Source organism: Pleurodeles waltl, chromosome 9, assembly GCF_031143425.1.
Source record: "Pleurodeles waltl isolate 20211129_DDA chromosome 9, aPleWal1.hap1.20221129, whole genome shotgun sequence".
Classification (NCBI taxonomy): Eukaryota; Metazoa; Chordata; class Amphibia; order Caudata; family Salamandridae; genus Pleurodeles; species Pleurodeles waltl.
The window spans coordinates 81,722,641-81,734,904 of NC_090448.1; positions in this window are offsets into that span (position 1 = coordinate 81,722,641).

A 12,264-nucleotide genomic window follows, 5' to 3' on the forward strand; every position below is an offset into this window, starting at 1 on the left:
CCTTCTCATCATTGGTGCTCACTTGTTATAGGAGGCTTACCTCTGCAAGAGATATGGCTCGGGTCAGGTGGCCTCTTAACACATTATTTGTAGACGTTGTAGGTCAATGATCCATTTTTCCACACGATTTTACAACTTGGCCAAATTTAAAGTAAGAAATGAAAATAATTTATTTGCTTAAGCTCTGTTCATAAAACAGGCAGTCAAAATGCAATAAAAATTGCCATTTTTATTACACATAATACAAACGGAATGCATCATATTGCTTAGTAATTGGTGTTAATTACTACCTATAACAACGATCTCTACATCCATCCTAAATTTATGAGTCATTTTTTTATGGCAAAAGAACCTGTAAGTTACACCTAGTACTGTGTAACAAACAGTATAACCATGTGAGAATTGTTATGGTAATTGAAACTTGAGACCCTTATGTAACAGGCATAAGGTCAAATTCAAGCCATTGACTGCCTAAGCTGCCTTACAAATGCCTTACCTTGATACTTCCATAGTATCCACATTTCTCTACACAAGATGCCGAGACCTACCAAGCTATTTTAAAATGCGGCCAGTGTGAGACCGATATAGTAAGCTAGATTATCTTTGTTATTACATTGTGCCTGTCATCAATTCATTTGGAGCTTGAGGTGGGAAAATAGTTCATGTGTACTTACAAATCCTGCTGTGACTGACATTGACTCCATCCCCTACTGGCATTCCCTTCCACTCAATTTGAGAAGCCGACGGATCAATTGTTTCCATTTCCTTCACTGGAGTTGAAAGATGTTCTCATCAGTCCCCATTACCATAGTGGTTCGGTTGGATTTCTTGATGGAGACAGAGGTGGTCATTACAACCCTGGCGGTCGGTGTTAAAGCGGCGGTAAGACCGCCAACAGGCCGGCGGTAAAAAATTTGCAATTACAACCATGGCGGAAACCGCCAACAAAGACAGCCACTTTAACACTCTGACCGCAAACGGCGGTACAGACAAAAAGCTTGGCGGTCACCGCCAACAGACAGGCGGAAGACAAAGTACCGCCCACAGTCTCACAACCTACCAATCCGCCACCTTTTCCGGGGCGGATTCACCACAAACAAAAACACAGCGGAAACAGGACTTCGAAGGGAAAACGCTCACCTCTACACATCCCACGAAGAACCAGGACACCAAGGAGCCGGAACTCCAAATTCTCCCTGCAATAGTCTTCCTGCTCCTCTACCAGGAGCACGAACGCCGGCGACGAAGACCACGGTGAGTACTGCACCTACGACACAGGGGAGGGGGGAGAGAAAAAAAGGGGCACACACAGGCAACACCCCCACCCCCACCCTCACCCACTACAACACACAAACTAATACATATTTATACATGATAGTTACACCCGCCAACCCTCCCGGAAGAATGCAAAGACAAAAGAAAATGAGTGTAACCATTGTAATATATTAAAATCAAGTACGCAAAAATATATATATACACCATAAACAAAATATACACCAAACATAGTAGTCCGGGTAGTGCTCCAATTAAGTCCGTGGAACACTGGGCCAACACGGTATGGGCGAGGCCCACACAAGATCCCCGACCATGACAGAGAGAACACTGCAGGGGCATCAGAGAGCAAGAAAACAGGCACCTCAGGGGGAGGGAAAGGGGGGGCACCTCAGCCATTTGAGTGCACAACGCCAAATCCACGAGAGGGCCACATGCCCACTGTTCAATCCTGGGGAGTGCAAAGCCACAGTCTCTCAAGTCCATACAGTGGGTGCGTTGCCCACTGCTTTATCCTGGTGAGTGCAAAGTCACAGTCTCTCAAGTCCATACAGTGGGTGGGTTGCCCACTGTTCAATCCTGGGGAGTGCAAAGCCACAGTCTCTCAAGTCTTTTCAGTGGGTGGTTTGCCCACTGCTTTATCCTGGGGAGTGCAAAGCCACAGTCTCTCAAGTCCATACAGTGGGTGGGTTGCCCACTGTTCAATCCTGGGGAGTGCAAAGCCACAGTCTCTCAAGTCTATACAGTGGGTGGGTTGCCCACTGTTCAATCCTGGGGAGTGCAAAGCCACAGTCTCTCAAGTCTCTACAGTGGGTGTGTTGCCCACTGTTCAATCCTGGGGAGTGCAAAGCCACAGTCTCTCAAGTCTATACAGTGGGTGGGTTGCCCACTGTTCAATCCTGGGGAGTGCAAAGCCACAGTCTCTCAAGTGGATGCCTTTCTCCACTGGTTCTGGAGGGGACTCTGTGCCCAGAGTGCTTCATCCTGCTAAGGACAGAGGTAGTGGATGTTTCTCTCCACTGGTTCTGGAGGGGGCATTGTCCCAAGAGTGCTTCATCCTGCTAAGGACAGAGGTAGTGGATGCATCTCTCCACTGGTTCTGGAGGGGGCATTGTGCCCAGAGTGCTTCATCCTACTAAGGACAGAGGTAGTGGATGTATCTCTCCACTGGTTCTGGAGGGAGCCTTGTGCCCAGAGTGCTTCATCCTGCTCATGACGGACTCAGTAGCGTCAGTGCCCTTGGCGCTCATGTGCCAGCGGTGCTTGAGGCGGCGGTGCCCTGTTCTGCGATGCCCTGTTCAGCGGTGCTTGAGGCGGCGGTGCCCTGTTCAGTGGTGCTTGGAGCGGCGGTGCCCTGTTCGGCGGTGCTTGGAGCGGCGTTGCCCTATTCAGCGGTGCTTGGAGTGGCGGTGCCCTGTTCAGCGGTGATGGGGCGGCGGTGCCCAGTTCAGCGGTGCTTGAGGTGGCGGTGCCCTTTTCAGCGGTGCTTGAGGCGGCTGTGCCCTGTTCAGCGGTTCTTGAGGTGGCGGTGCCCTGTTCAGCGGTGCTTGGAGCGGCGGTGCCCTGTTCAGCGGTGCTTGGAGCGGCGGGCTCCTTTGCAGTGACTCAGCTGCTGGCGGTCCTCTCTGTCCCAGCGGGGCTTGTGCTGGCGGTCCTCTCTGTCCCAGCGGGGCTTGTGCTGGCGATCCTCTCTGTCCCAGCGGAGCTTGTGCTGGCGGTCCTCTCTGTCCCAGCGGGGCTTGTGCTGGCGGTCCTCTCTAGCCCAGCGGGGCTTGTGCTGGCGGTCTTCTCTGTCCCAGCGGGGCTTGTGCTGGCGGTCCTCTCTGGCCCTGCCGGGATGATGACGGTGGCCTCCTGGGCAGCGGGGATGATGGCGGTGGCCTCCTGGGCAGTGGGGATGATGGCTGTGGCCTCCTGGCCAGCGGGGATGACGGCTGTGGGCTCCTGGGCAGCGGGGATGATGACGGTCTCCTCCGCTGTGCTGCTCTTCCCAGACTTTCCTGGTTTCTTGTGGCTCTTCCCCACCTTGGAAGGTGTCGAAGCTGACTCCACACTCCCACTGGGACCCCTGGGAGCGGCTTTGGTGGCTGGAGTCTTCCCCCTCTCCCGCCGGGCACTGGACAACTTTTGATGCTTGACAGGTGGGGGACTGTCCGTGCTGTGGCTCCGTGCCATACTGGCTGCCCTGGTGGCCGGTGCACTCCAGATTCCGGTGACTACAGGCACCACTGGTCCCGGAGATGATGTGGCTGAGGTGCTCGTTCGGGACCAAGGAGACGGACGGGGTGGGGGAGTTGTGGGAAAGAGGTCAAGGTTGGACAGGAAAAGTTTTTGGGAGACACTGGGACGGGTAGCTGGAGGGGGTTTGGGAGTGGAGGAAGAGGTTGTGGTTGTAGGAGGTGTAAGTTTGCTGACTTCGGGTGAAGGTGCATGCGCTGGAGGCTGTCGTGAGGTGGATGGCTGTTGGGTGGGTGTGTGCCTGCGTTTGTGTATCTTGGGAGGTGGCCTCACAGACACACTGGGAGAGGACACATGGTACGTGTGAATGGTAGTGGGGGTGGTGACTGCACGTGAGCGGGTTGTGGTGGTGGGTGTGCTGGTGATGGCAGTAGTGGCTGTAGATGTAGTGCATGCAGGTGTGAGTGTAGAGAAGACTGGGAGGGAGGAGGGAGACGAGGAGGAGGGGGACACAGTGGAGGCAGAGGATGTTGGTGTGTCTGCATGTGTGTGATGCTTGCGTGAGTGCCTGTGGGATGTGTGGTGCTTATGTTTGCCAGAGCTTCCCTTGTGTGTTGACGTGTGTGCATGCTGGTCTGTAGGTGTGCTTGTGATAGGCTGGGGTACAGGGGATTGGGTCTGGGTGGAGGAAGTTGGAGGGGGAGGCTAGAGACAGGGACAATGGCTGCCATCAGTGCTGAGGCCAGAGTCAGAAAAGCTCGCTGAAGGGCCGCCTGACCAGAATGAATGCCCTCCAGGAATGCATTGGTTTGTTGCAACTGCCTTTCGACACCCTGGATGGCATTCAAAATGGTAGACTGCCCAACAGTGAGGGACCTGAGGAGGTCAATGGGCTCCTCACTGAGGGCAGCAGGGGTGACTGGGGCAGGGGCTGAGGTGCCTGGGGTGAAGGTGATGCCCCCCCTCCCGGGTGAGCGTGCACGGGGAAAAGGCTGAGGGGCTGCTGGGAGTGCGGTGGAGGTAGGGGGGGTGGCGGCGGTACCTGTAGATAGGGGGGCTCAGATGTTGCCACCACCACAAGGAAGCTCCCATCAGAGGAGGAGTCCGTGTCGCTGGTCTCAGCTCCTGTCCCCGCCGTGGAGTTCCCCTCACCCTCTGTCCACTGGTGAAGTCCGGGTCCGTAGTGTGGCCCTCCATGGCCATGTGGGATGCAGCCCCCTCGTGCTCCGGTGCCACTGCTCCTCCGCCTGATGATGCTAATGCACACAAGAACAGGGAGACCACAAAAAGGGGGGGGCGACAGAAGAAAGACATGTTGAGTGCATGCATTACCGCTACTGTTGGCGGACACGACAGACACAGAAGCCCCCTGCACTACGCCGCGCTCTTGGGCTCCACTGTTTAATTCCTGGGAAATGGCCTACAAGGCTATGGACGACATCTGCACACATGGATGACACAGGGGCATGACTAGGTGTACTTGGCATTCTACAGAGGTGGAGTGGGGTGCCACATGGCCTGCCTTACGGAGGGACCTTGCCCACGGAACTCGCCTGGCCTAGGGAAACCCACAGCCCACCTCCCCCACCCAGACACCTCTACTGCGCGCAAAATCTGCAGGATGAGAGTGTACTCACCCCCTTGTGGCTGCTGTGATGCCCTCAAGCGCCCATCCAACTCCAGGTACGCCACCGCCAGGATCCTGAACATCAGGGGGTTGATGGTGCGACGGGCACCCCTCCCACGTTGGGAGGCCATCCCCAGCTGAGCCTCCGCCGTCCTCTTGCTCCAGCGGCGAATGTCCTCCCATCTTTTCCGGCAGTGGGTGCTCCGTCTGTGGTAGACCCCCAGGGTCCGGACATCCTTGGCGATGGCACGCCAAATATCTTTTTTCTGGTGGGCGCTGACCTACATGAATTATACAGGGGGAAGTGAAACTTATTACCAACTGCACCGTCACAGTCATTGGCCCCCATCCCTACCCTTGCCATGTGGCACATGCACTCACCGTCATTTCATGCACGCCGCAATCTCCCCCCCCTCTTACATCCACCCCACTCCACACAGCCATAGCCCATACAGCATGCTCCCAGTGTACTTACCTGTTTGTCTGGAGGACCGTAGAGTAGCGTGTACTGGGGGAGGACCCCGTCCACGACTTTCTCCAACTCCTCCGATGGGAAGGCAGGGGCCCTTTCCCCAGACACTCGAGCCATTGTCTCTTTCAGACCGAGGTGACAGCAGCACTTGCAGTGTAGGTCCTCTCCTGTCGAACATCAGGTATCGAGTGATTGAACAGATAGAAAATGTCGATCACGTCCGCGGCGGTGCGTACCGTCACCGCCGGCGTACATCGTCATTGGCTCCTGGGACCCATAGGGTCCAATGTTAACCAATGCAGCATTGAGCCACGGTCTTCGACCGCCTACCGCGACGGTGTACAACGCCAGCGCAGTTACCTCACATCCCATTGTCCCACTTTACAGGTCAGGCAGCTGCCATTTCAGGGGCCCACATGGCTTCATTTTTAACTGCATCACACATACCTAGGCCTAGACTCAACACACATACAGGCCACTTTTTGGATTATGATTCGTGTTCTGTGTAAGCTGTGTGTGCGTACCTCTGAGTTGGTTCACTCTGTGCTCGCTGTTGTCCTTCATAGGCACCGTCCACTGGGACATGTGAGGAGATGGCGGCATCCTCCAGTGTACCGACCGTTGGTGGACCTGTTGACAATGGAGGAAAGACATGTGATCATCACCTACAGGCTTGACTGTGCCACAATCCAGGAACTGTGTACCCAGCTGGAGCCAGACCTGATGTCAGCTATCCGCCATCCCACAGGAATACCCCCTCAAGTGCAGGTGCTGTCAGTGCTCCATTTCCTTGCAAGTGAGTCATTTCAAACAGCTGTGGCCATAGCATCAGGGATGTCCCAGCCTATGTTTTCCAACGTGTTGTCCAGAGTGTTGTCTGCCCTGCTGAAACACATGCAGAGCTACATCGTTTTCCCTCAGGTGGAGGATTTGCCTACAGTGAAAGGTGATTTCTATGCCCTGGGACATATCCACAACATCATAGGTGCCATTGATGGGACATATGTGGCTTTGGTACCCCCCCGCAGGAGTGAACAGGTTTACAGAAACCGGAAGAGTTACCATTCCATGAATATACAGATGGTATGTTTGGCAGACCAGTACATCTCCCATGTTAATGCCAAGTTCCCTGGCTCAGTGCATGACGCCTACATCCTGCGGAATAGCAGCATCCCTTATGTGATGGGTCAACTCCAGAGGTACTGTGTGTGGCTATTAGGTGAGCACCTGGAAGCAAGACAGTGGGAATGGTTGTCTGGGTCTGGGGATATCCCTACAGGTTAGTGTGTGTCTAACAGTTGTGCCTTGCCATTTGCAGGTGACTCTGGTTACCCCAACCTGTCATGGCTGCTAACCCCAGTGAGGAATCCCAGGACAAGGGCAGAGGAACGCTACAATGAGGCACATGGGCGTACACAGCGGATAATCGAGCGGACCTCCGACCTCCTGAAGGCCAGGTTCAATTGCCTCCATATGACAGGTGGATCCCTATTCTACTCACCAAAGAAGGTGTGCCAGATCATCGTGGCCTGCTGTATGATTCACAACTTAGCTTTGCAACAACAGGTGCCTTTTCTGCAGGAGGATGGTCCAGATGGCCGTGTTGTTGCAGCTGTGGAGCCTGTGGACAGTGAAGACGAGGAAGCAGAAGAAGAAGACATGGACAACAGGGACTCAGTGATCCAGCAATATTTCCAGTGAGACACCGGTAAGAATACAAACCTGCCTACTACATGTACTTTAACACTACTACCTCTCTACTGTCTGTCGTTTTCACCCAGTGTATGGTCACTGAGTTGTCACTTTCCCTTACGATTTCACAGATGTGTGTCCCACAGTGTGACTTCTGCTTTGATTCCTCATGGACTACAGCTGTGTGACATAGGTATGTTGACATTACAAATGAAAGAGCTTTTTGCCACAGTAATTGCTAATACACTATTCCGAAATCACAGACTGACTCCAGATTGTTTTGTGATTTAAGGGTGTTTATTTTAGTGCTCAATATTGGAGGGGGTAGCAAAATGGTGAGGGGTGATGGCGGAGGAATGTTCATGGCAGAGTCCAGTCTATTAGTCTCACGGGTGCATTGCCCAAATGGGCATAGGATGTGGAGCTGGGGCAGTTTAAGGATCCACAGGGTGACAAAGTGGGACAGAAGTATGACATTCAGGGTGGTCTCATTTCTTGGCGGGTGTCTTGGCATCGTTCTCTGTCTTTGTCCTGGATCTCAGGGACCATTTGCGAGGTGGTTCTCACTCTGCAGGGGGTGGGGTGCTGGTGTGGTGGTCCTGTGGCGGTGCCTCCTGTCCACTAGCGCCGGCGGAGGTGGTGGGCAGTTCATCGTCCATGCTAGTGTCAGGGGCCCCTTGTAGTGCCACAGTGTCCCTCCTGGTGTTGAGTACTTCCTTCAGCACCCCTACGATGGTGCCCAGGGTGGAATTGATGGCTCTGAGTTCCTCCCTGAAGCCCAAATACTGTTCCTCCTGCAGGCGCTGGGTCTCCTGAAACTTGGCCAGTACCGTTGCCATCATCTCCTGGGAGTGGTGGTGGGCTCCCATGATGTTGGAGAGGGCCTCGTGGAGAGTGTGTTCCGTTGGCCAGTCCTCCCCCTGTCGCACAGCAGCCCTCCCAGTTCCCCTGTGGTCCTGAGCCTCCGTCCCCTGGACCGTGTGGCCACTGCCACTGCCCCAAGGTCCCTGTTGTTTTTGGGGTGGTGAGTTAGCCTGGGTTCCCTGTAGTGGTGGACACACTGCTGATTGACGGGGACGGAGGTATGGGCCCGCTGGGTGGGTGCTGTGCTGGTGTTTCCAGAGGGGGGAAGCTCTGTGGTGGCCTGTGACTGTGTGAGGGGAACCGACTGTCCCGAGTTCCCCGATGGGCCGGGCTGGTCATCTAGATCCATTTGGACAGAGGTGCTGTCATCACTGTGGGCCTCTTCTGTTGGTGGTGTGGACATGTGTGGACCCTCCTGTCCGGTGACGTTGGGTAGGGGTCCTGCAGGAGTATAAAAGGATGTTTATTACATCTGTGTGTGCCATGGTGTGCAGTGGGTGGGTGACCGTGTACCCCAGTGCTTGCATTTCTGTGTGGGACCTTGTGTGATGATGGTTTAGGGGGGTGTATGGGTATGTGCAGTGGACATGATTTAGTGATGGGTGTCCATGCTTTGTTGTTGCATGCAGGGCTTGGTGTTAGGATGTGTGGTTTGTGATGTTGGGACATTTGTGAGGAGTTGGAGTGATGGGGGTGAGGGTGAGGGTGGGGGTATGTGATGGCATGCAGGTAGGGTGGGGGATGTAATAGTTAAGATTTGACTTACCAGCGTCCATTCCTCCAGCTACTACTGCGAGGCCCTCAGGATGCAGAATTGCCAAGACCTGCTCCTCCCATGTTGTTAGTTGTGGGGGAGGAGGTGGAGGTCCGCCGCCAGTCCGCTGAACTGCAAGGTGGTGTCTTGAGACCACGGAACGCACCTTCCCCCGTAGGTCGTTCCACCTCTTCCTGATGTCATCCCGATTTCTTGGGTGCTGTCCCACTGCATTGACCCTGTCCACGATTCTTTGCCATAGCTCCATCTTCCTTGCAATGGAGGTGTGCTGCACCTGTGATCTGAATAGCTGTGGCTCTACCCGGACGATTTCCTCCACCATGACCCTGAGCTCCTCCTCCGAGAACCTGGGGTGTCTTTGCCGTGCCATGGGGTGGTGTGGGTGATGTGTGGGGTGGTGTGTGTGGTGATAAGTGTGCTGATATGTAGTGGGTGTTGTGTGAGGTGTGTGGAAGTTATGTGGGTGATGGTGTTGTGTGCCTGTGGATGCTAGTATTGTTGATGGTGGTGTCTCTCTCTGTGCTTCTTTCTCAATTGTGGTCGTAGGGGTTTGTGGGTGATGTGGGTGGGTGTTTTATATTGTATTGGGTGTGTGGGAGTGGTGTGTGTATGTGTATCAGGTGTGTGTATTTCGAATTGTCCAAATGTGGTAGTGTTTTGTAAATGTGTGTGTATTTTGAGCGCGGCGGTGTGTACCGCCAATGGAATACCGCGGTTGAAAGACCGCTGCGTGGATTCGTGGGTCGTGATAGTGTGGGCGTATTTCTGTTGCCATTACGGTGGAGGTTTTGTTTACGCCAGTTTATCACTGACCTTTGGTGTGGCGGACTTGTGTGGGTGTCTGAATATTGGCGGATTCCGTGCTGTGGGTCATAATAGCTGTGGCGGAATTCCACAGCGGTGTGTTGGCGGTCTTCTGCACAGAGGTAAGCTGCTTTTACCGCCAATGTTGTAATGACCGCCAGAATGTTTTCCTTTAGTCATTTTCCAAATCTTTATAGCGGACCCTCCGCTGCAACAGTTTTCGTGCCCATTGCGGCCTTATGCCTGTATGTTTTAAAGGATTTTAGTGGTGTTGTCGAGGCAACCAGGATGAACGTAAATTTGAATTTCCTCAATTAGAACTTCAAGTCAAGAGTGTCTTCTATGTAATGCCTGCTCCCTGATTCACCTTGCTGCTATGAGCACCTAGCTATGAACATTCAGCTTTAAATGTGTTACAGGTTAATACATCGAAATACTCCATAACACGGTAACCATCGTGTAAAAAGGTCAAGCCATATCATACATTGTTCCACAGTGAGCGTTTCCTTATGGGCCAGCAAAGTCAGGTGCCCCATAAAGTAGGGTAAGATAGCTACAGGATGCCACCTTGTGGTGGCTCCACATTAATGCCTCTTTTCAGCGGCCTGGAAGAACCCCCGCTAACAACATTATAGTTTGGTCAAAGCTTTGAATTTCGTTTCAAGGTTTCTACAGGTACTCTTAACACACGCGTTGCTTACTTCTCCTTGGAACACGGAGATAGTAAATTGCAACACCATCCCCCATCAACAACCACTCAGATCCATGCAGTAGCAGAACACGCAGCGTTAGTAAACAGATCCCTGCCAACATTTCCATCACGTCACGTCTTCCTTAATGAGGTCTCTCTGCTCGAGCCCTCTGCCAACATTTCTTTATATGTGAGTAGCGCGTGCCAGCTTTTAACTGCTGATGAGCCATGCATGGTTCCTCGATGTAACTCTATTTCGACATAACTGGAAATCCAATAAGGATAAATGGGGCACATAAATGAGTCACGATCCGTGGAAAATACAACTGCGTCAGCAATATATCCAAACACAATTTCATGCGGAGAAAATAAAAATCCCTGTTAATGTTTGCTTTCGCGGGTCAGATCTGCTCGCTGGGAGTTGGAAGCGTTTGAGATAATGAATTGTTTTGAGCATTGGGGTCCCTGCATTTCTCTTGAATGCGAGCTGTCTGTCTGTGGTAAACCTATTTACTTAATGCAGACAAAAGCAGTTTAGAAAGTTATTATGACTGAATGCATGTCCTGGTGAAATGTTTGGTATTTCCTCCGCCAAATCACATAAGATGGGTCCTGTGGGTGACATGCAAATACGGAGAATCTTCACAGCAATACTACATAGAGTATGAGTGCTCCCTTTCCAAAGTATTTTGGTAAAGAGGCAAGCGTGTGGATCTTTAAGTAGACAGAGCGACCCAAAGAGATGAGAGAAAGATATTTTCATTAATAATAAATACTCTGCCCAAATGTGAGAGGACGGTTCTGACTACCTGGTCCGATCAGATTTTTTGCTTTTGGATCATCTGTTTTTTTTTTACCTTTTACTGTGAGGTAGCTGCATAGTTTGGGACTCACCTACAGTAAACTCATGGTAAAATGGGCTGCATGTGTTTACTTGTTAAGCAAAGACTGCTGTGACGCAGCAAGGGTAGGAGACCCAGGGCTGTTTACACGTGATCACCTGTGCACACATTCCTGTCATGCACAGCCCAAGAACTACACCCAGGTACCCCGGCGCAGGGACCATGCAGAGTTGATGGTGACCTGGAGTAGGCCTTATGAGATGGGTATACACATTTGAGGGATAGTGCGCTTACTGTCTTCATTGTAGTGACTCGCCATTAAATGTGAATGGGAAAGGATGGCATAAAGTGCAACCCCAGTTCCCTAGGCTCCACAGACTCCAGAGTAGCACCACTGTACACTCTAATCGATATGAAAAGAATAATTCAGTAGAATTACAAAAGCATATCTCTACAGCTTATGGGTCATCCAGGAATGTAATTTTTTTCTTGACTCAGCTCAGGATCAGGGCCAATTACTGCTTTGTCCAGATGCAGGAGCAGGGCCTTGCATCAATCAGCCCGCTGTCATTCCATGCCAGGACCTGGGCCTGCCCTAGGACTCTCAACAAGATGGGGCTTCTAGGAGGAATTGCTGGGAGAGTCCCACACAGGAATGTCAGGGAGGAGGGGATGAGTATCTAGGAACACATGTAGCAACTGACTCTTGGACGACTCCAATTTGAGCTAGCCCAGAAGACTGTGCCGGAAGGTTGGGACAGGGGCAGAGAAGTGATGTGGTACCTCAGGATAGGCCAGAGGCGCAGCCGTGCTGGACACTTCCATTCCCACTTAAAAGGTCTTGCACAGGGGAGAGTGCTTTCTCTCAGGTGTGCTTCCCTGCAGAACACTGGGACTGAAGATGGGCTTTATGGACAACTGGAAAGAAGAACCCCATGAATGCCAACAGGGCAAGGATTCTGCACCTGAATGATCCCAGAACCAGTGGGGGACACCCCAGGATCATGTAAGCTGGTCCCCTCGCTGCCCCTGAGGACCAGTTGGGGG